Here is a 20,619-nt window from a genome sequence, read left to right on the forward strand (position 1 = left end):
GGAGACAGCGGTCAAATGCTACTTTGTATGATTGGTGGGGGTGTGACACCATGCACCCCCATCGATCAGCTGTTCTTGGTTTCGGCAGCTGCAAGAACTAGTCAGTTACGGAGCTGAACAGCACAGCTCCAGCTCTGTTGATGGAATAGTGGCCAAGGTCGGGTACTACATATTCACCTATTCAAATCAATAGGGGACAGAAGTGTAGTACCCGGCCGCAACCACTGTGCTGTTGATGGAGCTGTGAAGCTCCATAAATGAACAGTTCTAGCCATCAACGACATGAACTACAGCTGATCAGCAGGGATGCAAGGGTGTTGCACCCCCACTGATCAGACATTGATGACCTATCCTACTGTAAGGCCATCAATGGTAAAGTAGGATACAGTGCCTTTAAGCTCCGGCCTTAAAAATTAGCTGTCACCAGGTCAAAAGAAGTCAGTTTTTCTCGTTTATTTCCACTGCTCCTATGAGAATTCCATTTTTTTTTAAATCCACCATGTGGTTCCAGAGATATGGGCCTTTTTATTTAGTGCCAATTTTTCTGGTCTTTAGCAAGGGAGTGGTATTCTCAGGATAATCATGCAAAGCAGCGTAAAGACACACCCCAGAGAATCCTGTGAGCAAAACCCCCTTAGTAAAGACATAAAAAGTCAATTTTATTGAACCATATGGTGGATTAAAAAAAAAAAACAAACAAAAACAAAACAGAAAATGTATTAGGGGAGGGCGAGAATTAAACAAGATAAAAATTGGCCTCTTTTCACATAGTGAGATGTCATCTTTAAAAAGCTATTTCCACTTTATCCATTCATGAATGAAATAGGAATATCTATCTCTCTGTGCTAGCCACTGGACAATGGAATCAGCCAAATCAACCAACAGAATCAGTGGAGCAGCACCAACTAGAAGAAGTACTCAGTTTAAATTAAAAAAAAAAAGTTTTTAACATTGCAATATTGTTCTTAATATTTAATATATTTAAAAAACATTTAAAATATTTAAAATATAAAAAAATACATATTATACAAAAAGCTTGATTTAAACAATAAGTTATATTTGATGACACATTTTCTTTAATGAAGGTATTTCTAATGTATAAAGATATCTTCATTTTCTCTCTGTCCTGCAACCTTGCATCCTAAATTGAGTCTGAGCTCCCAATACATTTTAAAGATGGGTTTGTGTTTTGTTGTAGGTGTCACTGCGTTCACATACGCTGTATTTTGGAGTACTTAAGCACAAAAGAAAAAAAAATCTTTTGCTACTGTAGTTATAAACAGACACAAAAGGCTTTCTGTGAAACCACAAAAAATTTGGCAAATGCACAATTGAAAAGTACAGGTGCGAGGAGTGTGCTAGGACTCAAAGCAAACACCAGTGGCTTTTGTGTTTTTTTTAATGAAAGAAGTTACCTTTCTGTCTGAGAAATTTATTACCTTTAAATATTTGCAACTCTCCTCCCACAGAACAGAGCTCTACTTTGTATTATTTGCGGACAAAAGAGTTGGCTTGTGGTAACAGGCAGATGCTTGAGTGGACTGCATGTCATACGGTTACCATCAATCAAGAAAATCAATATTTGCTGTACTGATATCTTTGTGGCATACATTCACCTTGCTTGTAAATTGGGCTGTGTACTATATGATATGTCAACCTCTTACTAGTTTTACTCAATCATTTCTCAAGTGGGTCTTGCATGCAGGATGTTAGTTCTTTCTGCCATGAAACAAACACTTAACTCTGGGGAAACTTCACTTCACTGAGAACAGTGATAACATTATGCACCTCGAAGAAGAAGGTCTGTCAACTTTCACTACTAGGCAACATAATATATTGATCATAAAGACAATGGGAACATTTCAAAGTCCATTAGTGACCATTTATACTGTATTAATGTGTATTCTACATACGAGAGATAGTAAAAACTGTGCTGGAAGAATCTTCTAAATGTATTCTTTGTCCATGCAGTGGGTGATATTTCATATTTCACCATATCTCATTGCTGTGATGCCAAGGTAGACATGGTTAAAATAGCCAACCAGAGTAGCATATGTAGCTCTGCTGCCAGCGCCTCTGCATGATGTTCCCTTCTCCCTCCATGAAAAGAGGCCGGCTTACTCACTACCATGGCCCTCGGGCCGACCCTTGACGTGCTCCTGCTTCATACTTGCTGCTTTTATTTTCTGTGCGGGTGGCCTTGTGCGCGGCTCCCCTGCTCTTTAAGGGGCAGCATGCATTTTGTTAAATGCCCTCAGCTTGTTACTGAGAAGCATTTAGCATATTATGTTCATCTGCAAGGTGTCTCTCAGCCAATTGCTTTTAGGCATCTTGTATAAAAGCTGCCCTCCCCAATAGAGAGGTGTCTTAGCTACCACTATAGTTTAGTATTAAATGAGTTGGTGTATGCAACTGTATGTTGCCAGGTCCCCGTCCCTAGTCCATAAAAGTTTATTCCCATATCCGGTGTCTTGTTGGCCAGTATAGGTTATCCTTGTGTTCTGTGTCCACTTCAGAGGTATCTGTATCCTGAAACCGTGTCCACAGTATCCGTACCCTGTGGCCGTATCGGCGGTACCAGAACAGTTAGCTGGGACCTGTGACTCCGAACCTGTCCCAAGTGGCTGTCCTGTTTGCACAGTCTGAACCTCACATGGTCATCCTGTCTTCTCAAGTCTGAGCCTGTCCCACAGGGACATCCTCTGCACAGTCTGAACCTGTCCCAATGGACATCCTGCCTTGTCCAGGAATCTGAATTAACGGCTAGAACCTTGGAGTCAGCTGCTACTGCTGGATACTGCCTTGGAGTGGTATGTGGCTGCTACCTGCCCAGTCATTGGGAGTCTAACTGCTGAGAACCCAATTAGGAGGACCCCACCGATTCCGAGAAAAGAGGCACTGAAAATGGCTTATCTCCAACTATGTCATATAGAGTAAATGAAGCTAAGGTGTGCATGCTTTACCTCTGGTCCATTAAGACAGGGCATTTCAACGCCCTTTTCTTGGGATCAATGAGGACCCTGAGTGTTATGTTTGCTAATGACAGGTGTTATGAAGGCAATCCAGAAACACAGTGTGCTTAGCGATCAGAGTGCTCACAGTGATCAGACAAATACCCAAAAATACAAGAACGAACTCTGAGACGTGGAAACTCTGTAGACTGCACACCTGATCCTATCCTAAACACAACTAAAAGCGGCTGTGGATTGCGCCTAACAACTACCTAGGCAACTCGGCACAGCCTAAGAAACTAGCTAGCCTGAAGATAGAAAAATAGGCCTGACTTGCCCCAGAGAAATTCCCCAAAGGAAAAGGCAGCCCCCCACATATAATGACTGTGAGTAAGATGAAAAGACAAAACGTAGGGATGAAATAGATTCAGCAAAGTGGGGCCCGATATTCTAGGACAGAGCGAGGACAGTAAAGCGAACTTTGCAGTCTACAAAAAACCCTAAAGCAAAACCACGCAAAGGGGGCAAAAAAAACCCACCGTGCCGAACTAACGGCACGGCGGTACACCCTTTGCGTCTCAGAGCTTCCAGCAAAACAAAAGACAAGCTGGACAGAAAAAAAGCAACAAAAAAGCAAAAAGCACTTAGCTATACAGAGCAGCAGGTCACAGGAACAATCAGGAGAAGCTCAGATCCAACACAGAAACATTGACAAGGAGCAAGGATAGCAGCATCAGGCGGAGTTAAGTAATGAAGCAGTTAACGAGCTCACCAGAACACCTGAGGGAGGAAGCTCAGAAGCTGCAGTACCACTTGTGACCACAGGAGTGAATTCAGCCACAGAATTCACAACACCTGAGATATCGGGAAGTCCTCATCTAGAGAAAAATTCCAAATTTGTCACAAACCCTTTTATAAGCCCCACATACCAAGCAGAAAACAACTCCACTCGTAGATGACTTTGGAAACAATCACGTGTCACTTGGGATGACCTAACTCCGAAAGCCTCTGTGTGTACTCTGCACCCGTCTCTATTGGCATACAGTGCCAAAAAAAAAATGAAGAAAAGATAACACGGCACCACTACTGTTTGAAAACCCCAAATCTCCACAGCTACTTGCCGCTGCTGTGCCGTATATGCCTGGTAAAAGGACACTCGGGTGCACTGTTTCAGTAAGACTTAGTTCACACTGCGTTAGCAGCAGCATGTTCAGCACATACGCTAACGGGCTGCTGTAACGCAAGTGCCACCGTTTGCATCGCGCTAGCTCTATCTGCGCTAACAGTGACGGACCCGGAAACGCTGCAGCCCGCATCTCGGGGTCCGTCACTCAATGACGGCACATCGTCATTGTGGGCGTGCACTAGCGATGCGTCCGACATTGCTTTCAGGTGCAGGTGACAACAGGGAGAATGTGGACAGAAAGGACGATGGCCGTTTCACGCTGCCGCGCTTTTACGGGTCCTGATGTGCCAAAAAGCCTGTGTGCCTCCTCTGCACACGTTTTTGCGGGAATACTTTGCTAAAAAGCCTATATGTGTACTCTGCACTCATCTATTTGGTGGTACTGTGACAAAAAACCTTTCTGTGTACTCTTCACCCATCTCTATGAGAGTACTGTTCCAAAAAGCGTCTGTGTCTACTCTGCACCTATGTCTGTTGGAGTACTGTGCCAAAAAGCCTGTGTGTGTACTTTGTAGGCATCTCTGTTGAGAACTCTGCCAAAAGCCTGTATGTCTACTCTGCACCATTCTCTGTGGGAGTATTGTACCAAAAAGCCTCTGCGTGTACTCTGGATGTGTCTCTGCCTGAGTACTCTGCCAAAAATCCTGTTTGTGTCCTCTGCATGCATCTCTATCTGAGTACACTGCCAGAAAACCAGTTTATATATTCTGCATGCATCTGTCTGAGTACTTTTCCAAAAAGCTTGTTTATGTATTCTGCATGTATCTCTGTCTGAGCACCCTGCCAAAAAGCCTGTTTGTGTACGCTATGCATGTCTCTGTGGGAGTACTCTGCCAAAAAGTGTGTGTGTACTTTGCACGTGTGTCTGTACTAGTGCTCTGCCCAAAATACTCTTTCTCTTGTCTACTGTGCACTTTTTTGTGCAAGTAACCCATGTGTTTCTGGTTCTGTAATTGTTCTCTTGTTTCTACAAGACTAGGGAGTCCACCATTCCTTATGGGTCATTTGCATCAAAGCTGTTCCATCCAGCATGTGCACATGAAAATTCCCTCTCTGAACCCTGCTTATACAGGTACTATACAGATGATCAGGTTTTTAAATACATCAGTGTTATGATAAGATAATTCAGTACCACAATGGACATAGAGGCCAGAGCACATACAGTGACCTGACAATAACCCAAAAACATAGAACGAGCTCTGAGACGTGGGAACTCTGCTGACCGCAATCCCTAATCCTCTCCAACTGAGAAACTAGCTAGCCTGAAGATAGAAAATAAGCCTACCTTGCCTCAGAGAAATACCCCAAAGGAAAAGGCAGCCCCCACATATAATGACTGAGTTTATATGAAAAGACAAACGTAGAGATGAAATAGATTTAGCAAAGTGAGGCCCGACTTTCTGAACAGAGCGAGGATAGGAAAGGTAACTTTGCGGTCAACACAAAACCCTACAAAAACCACGCAAAGGAGGCAAAAAGACCCTCCGTACCGAACTAACGGCACGGAGGTACACCCTCTGCGTCCCAGAGCTTCCAGCAAGCAGGAAAAAACAAATAGACAAGCTGGACAGAAAAAACAGCAAACAAAATAGCAAAGCAGAACTTAGCTATGCAGAGCAGCAGGCCACAGGAACGATCCAGGAGGAAACAGGTCCAATACTAGAACATTGACTGGAGGCCAGGATCAAAGCACTAGGTGGAGTTAAATAGAGCAGCACCTAACGACTTCACCACATCACCTGAGGAAGGAAACTCAGAAGCCGCAGTACCACTTTCCTCCACCAACGGAAGCTCACAGAGAGAGTCAGCCGAAGTACCACTTGTGACCACAGGAGGGAGCACTGCCACAGAATTCACAACAGTACCCCCCCCTTGAGGAGGGGTCACCGAACCCTCACCAGAGCCCCCAGGACGACCAGGATGAGCCATATGAAAGGCACGAACAAGATCGGGAGCATGGACATCAGAGGCAAAGACCCAGGAATTATCTGTTAGGGGTCGAGTTCCTGCCTCTGCACAGGGGGAATCTCGGGCCATCTCCGCTGCGGTCTCCCATTCTTCTCCTGCCGCAGTGGAGCCTGCTCAGCGGAGACGTCGATCCCAGCGTCTCGCTCAGTTTGACTCTGTGCTAAGAGTTACTGCTGCGTTTCCTGCTTCTCCCATTGAAGTCAGTGCTGGGCAGCAGCGAGTGGACGCTTCTGGGGCTAAGTCCTGCTTTTCACGTTCTGAGCATGCCCTGAGTAAGATCTCTCAGTGGAGATCGAGGGTCACATGATCAGATACTGCAGCTAAGGTCCTTGTAGCTGCTAGGACTAAATCCTGCTTTGCACTCTGAGCATGCCCAGGGCGAGATCTCTCAGTGGAGATCCAGGGTCACATGCTCAGGTGCTGCAGCACTCCATTGGTCCTTCTTTGTAAGGTCCTAAACATGCTGCAACTATTTAAGGCTCGCATGGCCGCACGGCCATGCGCTAGTATCAAGTCATATGTGCTTTGCGCCAGTGTGGTTATGCATAAGTGTGTTCAGGGACCCGGCTGAAATAAGCCCCTAGAATACCGGCACCTCCGGTGAGGAGATTGTATGAGAGTGTTCAGGGACCCAGCTGAAATAAGCCCCTAGAATACCGGCTTCTCCGGTGAGGAGATTGCATGTTGTATAGCCACAGACTGCTATCAGCTTGGCAGTAAGCTTGTGCTCCTGTGAGTCTAACAGGGCGCAGTGCTTTCCTCTCGCGGCTGCTCTGTGAGGTAACAGAGCTAGTCTATACCACCAAACAGTGCCACCATTCACTAGCAGCAGGTTCTCCCTGCACGGTGGACCCCGGGCTGCGAACGCACCATTTATAATAAATATCTATTTCTACTCGGTGCGTTCCGCTAGCCCTAACATTATCTTCCTGAGCATAACCCTTCCACTTAACCAGATACTGGAGTTTCCATCTTGAAACACGAGAATCCAAAATCTTCTCCACAATATACTGCAACTCCCCCTCCACCAAAACAGGGGCAGGAGGATCAACAGATGGAACCATAGGTGCCACGTATCTCCGCAACAATGACCTATGGAATACGTTATGTATGGAAAAAGAATCTGGAAGGGTCAGACGAAAAGACACAGGATTAAGAACCTCAGAAATCCTATACGGACCAATGAAACGAGGTTTAAACTTAGGAGAGGAAACCTTCATAGGAATATGACGAGAAGATAACCAAACCAAATCCCCAACACGAAGTCGGGGACCCACGCAGCGTCTGCGATTAGCGAAACGTTGAGCCTTCTCCTGGGACAAGGTCAAATTGTCCACTACATGAGTCCAAATCTGCTGCAACCTGTCCACCACAGTATCCACACCAGGACAGTCCGAAGACTCAACCTGCCCTGAAGAGAAACGAGGATGGAACCCAGAGTTGCAGAAAAACGGCGCAACCAAGGTAGCCAAGCTGGCCCGATTATTAAGGGCGAACTCAGCCAAAGGCAAAAAGGACACCCAGTCATCCTGATCAGCGGAAACAAAGCATCTCAGATATGTTTCCAAGGTCTGATTGGTTCGTTCGGTCTGGCCATTAGTCTGAGGATGGAAAGCCGAGGAAAAAGACAAGTCAATGCCCATCCTACCACAAAAGGCTCGCCAAAACCTCGAAACAAACTGGGAACCTCTGTCAGACACGATATTCTCTGGAATGCCATGTAAACGAACCACATGCTGGAAGAACAATGGCACCAAATCAGAGGAGGAAGGTAATTTAGACAAGGGTACCAAATGGACCATCTTAGAGAAGCGATCACAGACCACCCAAATGACTGACATCTTTGAGAGACGGGAAGATCTGAAATAAAATCCATAGAGATATGTGTCCAAGGTCTCTTCGGGACCGGCAAGGGCAAAAGCAACCCACTGGCACGAGAACAGCAGGGCTTAGCCCGAGCACAAATCCCACAGGACTGCACAAAAGTACGCACATCTCGCGACAGAGATGGCCACCAAAAGGATATAGCCACTAACTCTCTGGTACCAAAGATTACAAAGACACAATTACTCCCTCTTTGAGGATACCCGCTGGCTCAGATAAACCCGGAGAGTCGGGCACAAAACTCCTAGACAGAGCATCCGCCTTCACATTTTTAGAGCCCGGAAGGTACGAAATCACAAAGTCAAAACGGGCAAAAAACAGCGACCAACGAGCCTGTCTAGGATTCAACCCCTTGGCAGACTCGAGATAAGTCAAGTTCTTATGATCAGTCAAGACCACCACGCGATGCTTAGCTCCTTCAAGCCAATGACGCCACTCCTCGAATGCCCACTTCATGGCCAGCAACTCTCGATTCCCCACATCATAATTTCGCTCAGCAGACGAAAACTTCCTGGAAAAGAAGGCGCATGGTTTCATCACCGAGCAATCAGAACTTCTCTGCGACAAAACAGCCCCTGCTCCAATCTCAGAAGCATCAACCTCAACCTGGAACGGAAGCGAAACATCTGGTTGACACAACACAGGGGCAGAAGAAAAACGACGCTTCAACTCTTGAAAAGCTTCCACAGCAGCAGAAGACCAATTGACCACATCAGCACCCTTCTTGGTCAAATCGGTCAATTGTTTAGAAATACTAGAAAAATTGCAGATGAAGCGACGATAAAAATTAGCAAAGCCCAGGAACTTTTGCAGACTTTTCAGAGATGTCGGCTGAGTCCAATCATGGATGGCTTGGACCTTAACAGGGTCCATCTCGATAGTAGAAGGGGAAAAGATGAACCCCAAAAATGAAATCTTCTGAACACCAAAGAGACACTTTGATCCCTTCACAAACAAAGAATTAGCAAGCAGGACCTGAAACACCGTTCTGACCTGCTTCACATGAGACTCCCAATCATCCGAGAAGATCAAAATGTCATCCAAGTACACAATCAGGAATTTATCCAGGTACTCTCGGAAGATGTTATGCAAAAAGGACTGAAACACTGATGGAGCATTGGCAAGTCCGAATGGCATTACTAGATACTCAAAATGGCCCTCGGGCGTATTAAATGCAGTTTTCCATTCATCGCCTCGCTTAATACGCACAAGATTATACGCACCACGAAGATCTATCTTGGTGAACCAACTAGCCCCCTTAATCCGAGCAAATAAATCAGATAACAACGGCAAGGGGTACTGAAATTTAACCGTGATCTTATTTAGAAGGCGGTAATCTATACAAGGTCTCAGTGAACCATCCTTCTTGGCTACAAAAAAGAACCCTGCTCCTAATGGCGACGATGACGGGCGAATATGCCCCTTCTCCAAGGACTCCTTCACATAACTCCGCATAGCGGCGTGCTCAGGCACAGATAAATTAAACAGTCGACCTTTTGGGAATTTACTACCAGGAATCAAATCGATAGCACAATCACAATCCCTATGCGGAGGTAGGGTATCGGACTTGGGCTCATCAAATACATCCCGGTAATCAGACAAGAACTCTGGAACCTCAGAAGGGGTGGATGACGAAATAGTCAGAAATGGGACATCACCATGTACCCCCTGACAACCCCAGCAGGACACAGACATGGATTTCCAATCTAATACTGGATTATGGACTTGTAGCCATGGCAACCCCAACACGACCACATCATGCAGATTATGCAACACCAGAAAGCGAATAACCTCCTGATGTGCAGGAGCCATGCACATGGTCAGCTGGGTCCAGTACTGAGGCTTATTCTTGGCCAAAGGCGTAGCATCAATTCCTCTCAATGGAATAGGACACTGCAAGGGCTCCAAGAAAAACCCACAACGCCTAGCATACTCCAAGTCCATCAAATTCAGGGCAGCGCCTGAATCCACAAATGCCATGACAGAATATGATGACAAAGAGCATATCAAGGTAACGGACAGAAGAAATTTTGACTGTACCGTACCAATGGTGGCAGACCTAGCGAACCGCTTAGTGCGCTTAGGACAATCAGAGATAGCATGAGTGGAATCACCACAGTAGAAACACAGCCAAGTCAGACGTCTGTGTTCTTGCCGTTCAACTCTGGTCAAAGTCCTATCGCACTGCATAGGCTCAGGTTTAAGCTCAGGTAATACCGCCAAATGGTGCACAGATTTACGCTCACGCAAGCGTCGACCGATCTGAATGGCCAAAGACATAGACTCATTCAGACCAGCAGGCATAGGAAATCCCACCATGACATCCTTAAGGGCTTCAGAGAGACCTTTTCTGAAAATAGCTGCAAGCGCACCTTCATTCCATTGAGTGAGTACGGACCACTTTCTAAATTTCTGACAATATACCTCTATCTCATCCTGACCCTGACACAGAGCCAGCAAATTTTTCTCTGCCTGATCCACTGAATTAGGTTCATCGTACAGCAATCCGAGCGCCAGGAAAAACGCATCGATATTACTTAATGCAGGATCTCCTGACGCAAGAGAAAATGCCCAGTCCTGAGGGTCGCCACGTAAAAAAGAAATAATGATCCTAACTTGTTGAACTGGGTCACCAGGGGAGCGAGGTTTCAAAGCCAGAAATAGCTTACAATTATTTTTGAAACTCAGAAATTTAGTTCTATCTCCAAAAAACAAATCAGGAATAGGAATTCTCGGTTCTAACATAGAATTCTGAACCACAAAGTCTTGAATATTTTGTACTCTTGCCGTGAGCTGATCCACACATGAAGACAGACCTTTAATGTCCATCGCTACACCTGTGTCCTGAACCACCCAAATGTCTAGGGGAAAAAAAAGGCAAAACACAGTGCAGAGAAAAAAAAATGGTCTCAGAACTTCTTTTTTCCCTCTATTGAGAATCATTAGTACTTTCGGCCTCCAGACAATAAACTGTTTGCCAAACTTGAAAAATGCATGGTTGCGGTCAAAGAGATTCCGTTTCTGGGTTATTTCTTATCCTCCACAGGTTTTCGTATGGATCTGGCTAAGGTCAGGGCGGTCTTGGAGTGGTATCGTCCTGAGGACCTTAAGGCTTTACAGAGGTTTTTAGGTTTTGCAAATTTCTATCGCAAATTTATTAAAGACTTTTCAGTGGTAGCCAAACCATTGACAGACATGACCAAGAGAGGCACGGATTTCTCAGTATGGTCCAGTGCGGCCAGTAAAGCTTTTGAAACTTTGAAAAACTTTGAAAAAGTGTTTTTCCACTGCACCCATATTAATACAGCCTGACATCACTCAGCCATTTGTGGTAGAGGTGGATGCCTCTGAGGTAGAGTTGGGAGCTGTATTGTCTCACGGGATTTCTCCGAGTAAGTGGCGTCCGTGTGCATTTTTCCTGAGAAAATTATCTCCTACGGAGAAGAATTATGACATTGGTAGCAGGGAGCTGTTGGCAATTAAATGGGCATTTGAGGAATGGCGTCATTTTTTGGAGGAAGAACTTCACCCTGTCATGGTGATCACAGATCAACAAAATCTGTTATATTTAGAATCTGCAAAGCGTCTTACACCTAGGCAGGCAAGGTTGTCTCTGTTCTTCGCTAGGTTCAATTTCTACATTACGTACCGGCCAGGAAATAAGAATGTCAAGGCTGATGTGTTATCCCGTTGTTTCCCGGGGGGTGAGGATAATTGTGAACCAGGTCCTATACTGCAGAAGGGTGTAGTAGTCGCCGCAATTAATTCTGATCTTGAGAAAGAGGTGGTAGAGGCACAGGGGGACGCCCCAGCAGCCTGTCCGTTAGGTAAACTTTTTGTTCCAGCTAATCTCCGTCTCAGGGTCATAAATGAACATCATGACTCGGTTTTGGCCGGACACCCTGGAAGTAAGGTTACCGCGGACCTACTCACTCGGCGTTTTTGGTGGTCTGGGGTAAGACATGATGTACAGGAATATGTCGCTGCCTGCAGTGTGTGTGCGCGTTCCAAGTCCTCTCGTTCTCGCCCGTCTGGGTCTCTCCAACCTTTGGAGATTCCCAATAGACCTTGGACTCATTTGTCAATAGACTTCATCACAGACTTACCGGTTTCAGAGGGTAATACAGTTATTTTAGTCATAGTTGATAGATTTAGCAAGATGTCTCATTTCATTGTGCTTCCCGCATTACCAAATGCTAAGACTCTGGCACAGGTCTTTATTAAGGAGGTTGTGAAACTGCATGGTATTCCTTCAGATATTGTCTCAGACCGTGGGGTGCAGTTTATTTCTAAGTTTTGGAGGGCTTTCTGCAGCCGGCTGGGGACTCATTTGTCGTTTTCTTCAGCTTTTCATACTCAATCCAATGGTCAGACTGAACGCGTAAATCAAAATCTTGAGACTTCTCAGGTGTTTCATCTCAGAGAATCAGGAGGACTGGGTTAAATACTTACCGCTAGCAGAATTTGCTATAAACAATCGTACTCATGAGTCTACTGGTAAGTCCCAGTTTTTCAGGGCATATGGTTTTCATCCTCAATCTAGTTCATTTAATAGGAGGGATTCCTCAGGTGTTCCTGAAGAGGAGAGGTTTTCTTCATCCATCACGTCCGTATGTCAAGGGGTTCTTGAAAAATTAAATAGGATGGGTTCCAGGTATAAGAATGCGGCTAATCAGAGACGTGTGGAACGTCCAGACCTGTGTGTGGGTGATTGGGTTTGGTTGTCCTCGAAAAATATTAAGCTGAGAGTTCCCTCGTGGAAATTGGACCCTAGGTTCATTGGCCCTTATAGAATTGTGGCCGTCGTGAATTCCGTTGCTTTTCGGCTGTCTTTGCCTCAGTCATTTAAGATCCATAATGTTTTTCATCGCTCCTCACTCAAAAAGCTTGTGGCGTCATCCAATCAGTCCCCTTCACCTCCATCTCCGGTCCTTGTTGATGGAAATCTCGAGTTCCAGATTTCCAAGGTTATGGATTCTCGTTTAGTTTGTTGATCCCTACAATATCTTGGACACTGGAGAGGGTACGGTCCTGAGGAAAGGACGTGGGTACCTGCTGCCGATGTCCATGCGGTTAGGTTGGTTCGGGCATTTCATACAGCTCATCCTGAGAAACCTGGTCCTGAGGTTCCGGAGGTCCCTCGTAGAAGGGGGGGTACTGTCACGGGGCTACCGCGACAGAAAGGCTCCAGAGAACCGCAGCGCTCTGGGCCTCGTTCACACACAGTGAACAGAAGCTCTTCACCTGTAGTCTGACCTGGCTGCTTTGTGCCAGCAGTCCAGGAGTTAACCATATTGCTGAATTGCTGAGAGCTGGATCTCTCTCAGCTGAAGTGGATTTTGTAATCTGATCCTCTATATAGACCCAGTCCTGACTTCAGCTATTGTCAGTGATCAGTTCTAATGCCTGGCTTGGAGGTTGAAGGAGCGTAGTGTTGGTGTTGGAGGTTTATTTACAGAGATTAGTGTCTGCTGTTTTAGTTGCATGTTAAACCTGTTTTCCTTCCTAGTTTTCTCCTTCTCTTCCCTTCTATGTGTACCCTCTGTGGTTGTGTGAGCATTTGGTGAGTTTGAGACTTTTAATGACCTTTTCTGTATACCCTGTTATTCGTTGAATTATTACACTGGTGCAGTCCACCTCCTTTGGGGGAGAGGGGGCAACTGATAGGGCCTGCACAGGAGACAGGGATACGCTGGCGGCTCAGGTCTCCTAACCATCTTAGGTACCCCTGAGATAAGGGAAAGCCAGGGCCCCATTATAGTGGTAGGGACAGGTGCAGGTTCCAGTACGCCGTCCTGCCCCTTTATCGCCGCTTATGGCGTGACAGTATTTTTGACCTCACTGTGCTCTTTTGTGTCTTCAAGTTTCTTGGTGGTGTGAATGGGTTCCTACAGAATTGTTCATTGTGCTTTTAGCCCATGTGTTTCTGGTTCTGTGCACTTTTTTGGGTAGAAAATTTGAGAATATCATCAAAAAGGGGACGTGAACATGGCATGGTGGTGCTGGTGTAGCTGCTGCTGATGGTGGTGGTGTAGCTGCTGCAAGGAGAGGACATGGTCCTTCTGTGCCTGCTAAGTGCCCAAATGAAACACCTTCCTCTGGTGCACACAGGTGATGGGACATTTTGCAGCATTTCGTAGAGCCAAGTAGCATTGCAAGAATAGTGAGGCCAGAACATGTTGAGGTGTTTTTTTTCGATTGGATGGCTGAGAGTGCCTCCAGTTCCTTCACATAATCTTCCATCCGGTCCCATGCTGAAAGTGCAGAGTTGGCACCTGTAGACCATGTGGCATCTGGCTTTCACCTCACCCCTTTGGAAATCCCCCAAGCAGTCTGAGCCCCAAGTTATAAGTCTGCTGGCTGGGGTTCCATGCCCCATCCACCTGGCCATGCCTCACAAGTATAAGACATTGAGTGCACTGATGCACAACCACTTCTACAGTTGAAGGATGAGTACATGGGAGGGTTAGTGCACATGGCCAGCAGAACACTGCAGTATTTTTCTGAAAATGATGCAACACAGGTGCCAAATGCAGCTTCTTTCTGTAGTATGCAGACTGGCAAGGAGGGCAGGAGTGAGGAAGGGGTAAAGATGATGTGAGGGATGACGAGGTCCTCGATCCCACATGCAGTGAAAGCCATCCTAGTGACATGCATCGTTCAGAGGACAAGGAGGTGGTCACGCTGCCCCAGCTGCACAGCAAAAGAAGGAGCAGGGATGCAAAAGCCGCTGGCCCCGAGTCAGTACGTCATTTGCTACCACACCGACAAAATGAGGGTACCAAAGCTAGCTCTATGGAGCTCCCTTGCTTAGCATTTCTTCAGGCAATGTGCTGATGACAAGACACTGCTGGTTTGCACCCTGTGCAGTCAGAGCCTGAAGGGAGGCATAAATATTCTGAACCTGAGCACCATCTGCATGACGAGGCATCTGAATTTAAAGCATGAGGTGCAGTGGAGTACACACCTGAAAAAAACAGGAAAGATCTGAAGCTCCTCCTGTTCCTTCTTTTGCTGCAGTCTTGGCATCTTCCGCCTGCTCCAAATCAAAAAGGCCACCTGGCTCACTGCAAAGAGATAGATGTGACAGCACCACCACCACCAGAAGTGTCACTTAGTATCTCCACACCATCTCATGGAAGCATTCAGCTGTCCATCCCACATACCCCAAACACTGGAGAAGAAATGAATGTACCCCCCCACCCCCCAACCTCTTACAAGCCATGGTCCTGAATGACAGCATTTCAAAAGACTTTTGAAATGCTGTCATTCAGGACCATGGCTTGTAAGAGCTTGGGGGGGGGGGGTACATTCATTTCTTCTCCAGTGTTTGGGGTATGTGGGATGGACATACTAAGTGGAGATGGACAGTTTTTAAAAAACTGATGGCGATGGCTGTCCCTCATTACGTGCTTTCCAGTCACCACTACTTTTCCAGTTGGGCCATCCATGCCCTACACAAAAATGTTGCAGACAAACTCAGGTGTGAACTGAGCAACACCATCAGTAGCAAGGTCCACATAGCCACCTATACGTGGACCAGTATGCATGGCCAGGGACGTTATATCTCCATAACTGCCCACTGGGTAAATGTAGTGGCAGTGCAAGTCCTACCACAACCGAAGATTGTTGGATGTTTCTCTGTCCATGTTGTCTCTTACTCCCACTCCGCAACCTCCACTGCCTCCTCATTTGGTCAGCATAAGACCTGCACCATCAACTTCAGTACAGCCAGGGGGAATCGACAGCAGGCTGTTCTGAAACTCATCTGCTTGGGGGAAAGATTCCACACTGCAAAGGAACTTTAGACAGAGATCAAATAGCAGAACGATGAGTGGTTGGTGCGGTTAAGCCTCAAGCTTACCTGGTGGTGTGCGATAACGGGCGAAATCTCATAGCAACTATGGACATAGCCGATTTGATGCACATCCCTTGACTGGCATATGTGCTGAATTTAGGGGTGCAAAATGTCCTTAAAAATTTCCCTGATCTGCCAGAGCTGGTGCACAAAGTTAGAGCCATTTGTGCGTGTGCTTTTGGCATTCTCACCCAGCTGCTGCTCGCCTGTCTGTGTTGCAGCATCACTTCCGCCTTTCTGCTTACCACCTCATATGCGACTTATCAACAAGGTGGAACTGCATCTTGCATACTGTACACTGGAGACAATGTTGGAGCAGCAGCAGGCAATAGTGGAGTTTCAGATGCAGCACGCTCTTCAGAAAAATCCCACTTCACGACCAATGAGTGGGCCTCCATGCGGGATATGTGTGCCATGTTGTGCTACTTCTAGTGCTCTACCAACATGGCCAGCGCTGAGGATGCCATTATCAGCATTACTATCTCACTTCTATGCCTCCTTGAAAAAATGCTGCAGGCGATGATGAATGAGGTGGTAGCACAGATGGAAGAGAAGGTAAAGGGACCATTTACACTAATATCAGGCCAGTTGTCCAGATATGGCTTGGAGGATGAGTTCTTGTACAACAGCGGTCAGGTATACAACTGTCCAGCCAGAGTACAGTTTTGGAGGATGAGGAGGAACAATGTTCACAGCAGGGTGGCACTTAAAGCAGCTCATGGGGATCACTGGAGCGTGGCTGGGGGGATACAGAGGACCCAGGCGATACACCTCCCACCCTGGACAGCTTGTCATTGCTTCTGGGCAGCCATATTCTGGCTTCTGGACAGACACATTTGCCAATACATGCAACTGTGAATGCGCAACGACCGCCGAGTTGCCCAGATTGTTACCACTGCTGATTACTGTGTGTCCACTCTCCTGAATCCCTGCTACAAGGACAACATGCCATCCTTACTTCAATCGGAAAATATGGGAATACAAGCACAAGCTGGTAGATGCACTACTGACAGTGTTCCCACCTGACCGAGGGGGCTCAGTGGAAGCACAAGGCAGAGGAGGAAATAGCCAATACAGCTGAGGCACTGAAGCTACCTCCAAAGGGAGGGTTAGCAAGCATGGCCCAACTGTGGAAAACCTCCCTCAACACACCACAACATCTGGCACCACCTTTCAACAACAGATTATTATTATTTTTTTCATTCTATTATATTTTAAGTCATTTTCCTATCCACATTTGTTTGCAGGGCAATTGTCCTGGTCTTACCCCATTTTGCGTCCTTCTTCAGCACCCTAGCCCTTACTATGACCATTTTGCAGCGATTTTACAGCACCAAAGTCCAGGTCCTCATTGACTTCTATTGATTTCAGGGTCAAGTTTGGGTCAAGTTCTAATGCCTGAACTGACCTTTGACTACAGTTCGGCCGAACATGTCGAATCCAAACATCCTTGGGTTTGCTCATCCCTAGTTGTCACTAATATCTATTTTTTGAAGTTGTGATTCACAAATATCCCATTAGACAATAATTGATCAAATGTCCTGTGTGTGCAATAATGACAATAATACAGTTTGCAATCTCATTAAAGGGGCCTGCATAAGTTCTGTATAGGTGGAGGCAGGACCCACAGTGTGATCTCTTTAGGTGGCAGTGCTCGAAACAGATGCTGATCTCAGCAAAGTGCACCAGTATGTACCCATGTCCTGTATCTGCTGATGATTTTCCACATTTTCATCTGCAGTGAAATCTATAGTGGCTGCAGTATAATGCACTTGAAAGAGATTTTATCAGTTTTTTTATATGTTGAAATCTTATAGTATTTTGTTACTTTCAAAAATATTTTTCTAATAAAAATTTGATCAACTGCTATTTTGGAGGACTGAAAATGGTCTTTACTTGATCATCTCTTTGATATATTAATATAAAAAATGATTAGTAAAATTCCGCTAACATTTAATGACCATATTAATTGTTGTTTTGAGTCTCCCAATCTTGTAGGATTCACTCTCAAAACTATACATAGGCATGAGACCAATGAAGTCCCCACAGCAGCTAGTTTGATGGCTGTCATGCTATATACTGTTTTGAAGAAGTATTTTCATGAATTTAATATACACAAGTTAATGCCCTTTTATGCTCTATTGAATATGTACTTCTATTGAGTTCACTTAACGGGGTTGATCACTTTCAGATAATGTTTGCCCCCAGCTGCAGCTTCAAAAATAATCACAAACCAGCTGTACTCCCATCTTCCCCATGTCCACTGGTGAGTTTCTATTGTTGTACCCAATATCTGGCATTGACTGTGGTGCTGACGTCATGATAAGTAAGAGCAGCAGCAATGTCAGTGTAGATGGAATGTCCTCTTTAGGACACCGAGCTCACTGATAGACTGCCATACTGTCAACGTGTTGTAAGCGCTGCAGCCAATACCACACATTGATAGACTGCCATACTGTCAACGTGTTGTAAGCGCTGCAGCCAATACCACACATTGATAGACTGCCATACTGTCAACGTGTTGTAAGCGCTGCAGCCAATGCCACACATTGATAGACTGCCATACTGTCAACGTGTTGTAAGCGCTGCAGCCAATGCCACATATTGATAGACTGCCATACTGTCAACGTGTTGTAAGCGCTGCAGCCAATGCCACATATTGATAGACTGCCATACTGTCAACGTGTTGTAAGCGCTGCAGCCAATGCCACACATTGATAGACTGCCATACTGTCAACGTATTGTAAGCGCTGCAGCCAATACCACACATTGATAGACTGCCATACTGTCAACGTGTTGTAAGCGCTGCAGCCAATGCCACACATTGATAGACTGCCATACTGTCAACGTGCTGTAAGCGCTGCAGCCAATGCCACACATTGATAGACTGCCATACTGTCAACGTGTTGTAAGCGCTGCAGCCAATGCCACACATTGATAGACTGCCATACTGTCAACGTGCTGTAAGCGCTGCAGCCAATGCCACACATTGATAGACTGCCATACTGTCAACGTGTTGTAAGCGCTGCAGCCAATGCCACACATTGATAGACTGCCATACAATCAACGTGTTGTAAGTGCTGCAGACAATGCCACACATTGATAGACTGCCATACTGTCAACGTGTTGTAAGCGCTGCAGCCAATAGCACACATTGATAGACTGCCATACTGTCAACATGTTGTAAGTGCTGCAGCCAATGCCACACATTGATAGACTGCCATACTGTCAACGTGTTGTAAGCGCTGCAGCCAATGCCACACATTGATAGACTGCCATGCTGTCAACGTGTTGTAAGTGCTGCAGCCAATGCCACATATTGATAGACTGCCATACTGTCAACGTGTTGTAAGCGCTGCAGCCAATGCTACACATTGATAGACTGCCATACTGTCAACGTGTTGTAAGTGCTGCAGACAATGCCACACATTGATAGACTACCATACTGTCAACGTGTTGTAAGCGCTGCAGCCAATGCCACACATTGATAGACTGCCATACTGTCAACGTATTGTAAGCGCTGCAGCCAATACCACACATTGATAGACTGCCATACTGTCAACGTGCTGTAAGCGCTGCAGCCAATGCCACACATTGATAGACTGCCATACTGTCAACGTGTTGTAAGCGCTGCAGCCAATGCCACACATTGATAGACTGCCATACTGTCAATGTGCTGTAAGCGCTGCAGCCAATGCCACACATTGATAGACTGCCATACTGTCAACGTGTTGTAAGCGCTGCAGCCAATGCCACACATTGATAGACTGCCATACTGTCAACGTGTTGTAAGCGCTGCAGCCAATGCTACACATTGATAGACTGCCATACTGTCAACGTGTTGTAAGTGCTGCAGACAATGCCACACATTGATAGACTACCATACTGTCAACGTGTTGTAAGCGCTGCAGCCAATGCCACACATTGATAGACTGCCATGCTGTCAACGTGTTGTAAGTGCTGCAGCCAATGCCACATATTGATAGACTGCCATACTGTCAACGTGTTGTAAGCGCTGCAGCCAATGCTACACATTGATAGACTGCCATACTGTCAACGTGTTGTAAGTGCTGCAGACAATGCCACACATTGATAGACTGCCATACTGTCAACGTGTTGTAAGAGCTGCAGCCAATGCCACACATTGATAGACTGCCATACTGTCAACGTATTGTAAGCGCTGCAGCCAATGCCACACATTGATAGACTGCCATACTGTCAATGTGTTGTAAGCGCTGCAGCCAATGCCACACATTGATAGACTGCCATACTGTCAACGTATTGTAAGCGCTGCAGCCAATGCCACACATTGATAGACTGCCATACTGTCAACGTGTTGTAAGCGCTGCAGCCAATGCTACACATTGATAGACTGCCATACTGTCAACGTGTTGTAAGCGCTGCAGCCAATGCCACACATTGATAGACTGCCATACTGTCAACGTGTTGTAAGCGCTGCAGCCAATGCCACACATTGATAGACTGCCATACTGTCAACGTGTTGTAAGCGCTGCAGCCAATGCCACACATTGATAGACTGCCATACTGTCAACGTGTTGTAAGCGCTGCAGCCAATGCCACACATTGATAGACTGCCATACTGTCAACGTGTTGTAAGCGCTGCAGCCAATGCCACACATTGATAGACTGCCATACTGTCAACGTGTTGTAAGCGCTGCAGCCAATGCTACACATTGATAGACTGCCATACTGTCAACGTGTTGTAAGCGCTGCAGCCAATGCCACACATTGATAGACTGCCATACTGTCAA

Source organism: Ranitomeya imitator, chromosome 4 (assembly GCF_032444005.1).
Source record: "Ranitomeya imitator isolate aRanImi1 chromosome 4, aRanImi1.pri, whole genome shotgun sequence".
Taxonomy (NCBI): Eukaryota; Metazoa; Chordata; class Amphibia; order Anura; family Dendrobatidae; genus Ranitomeya; species Ranitomeya imitator.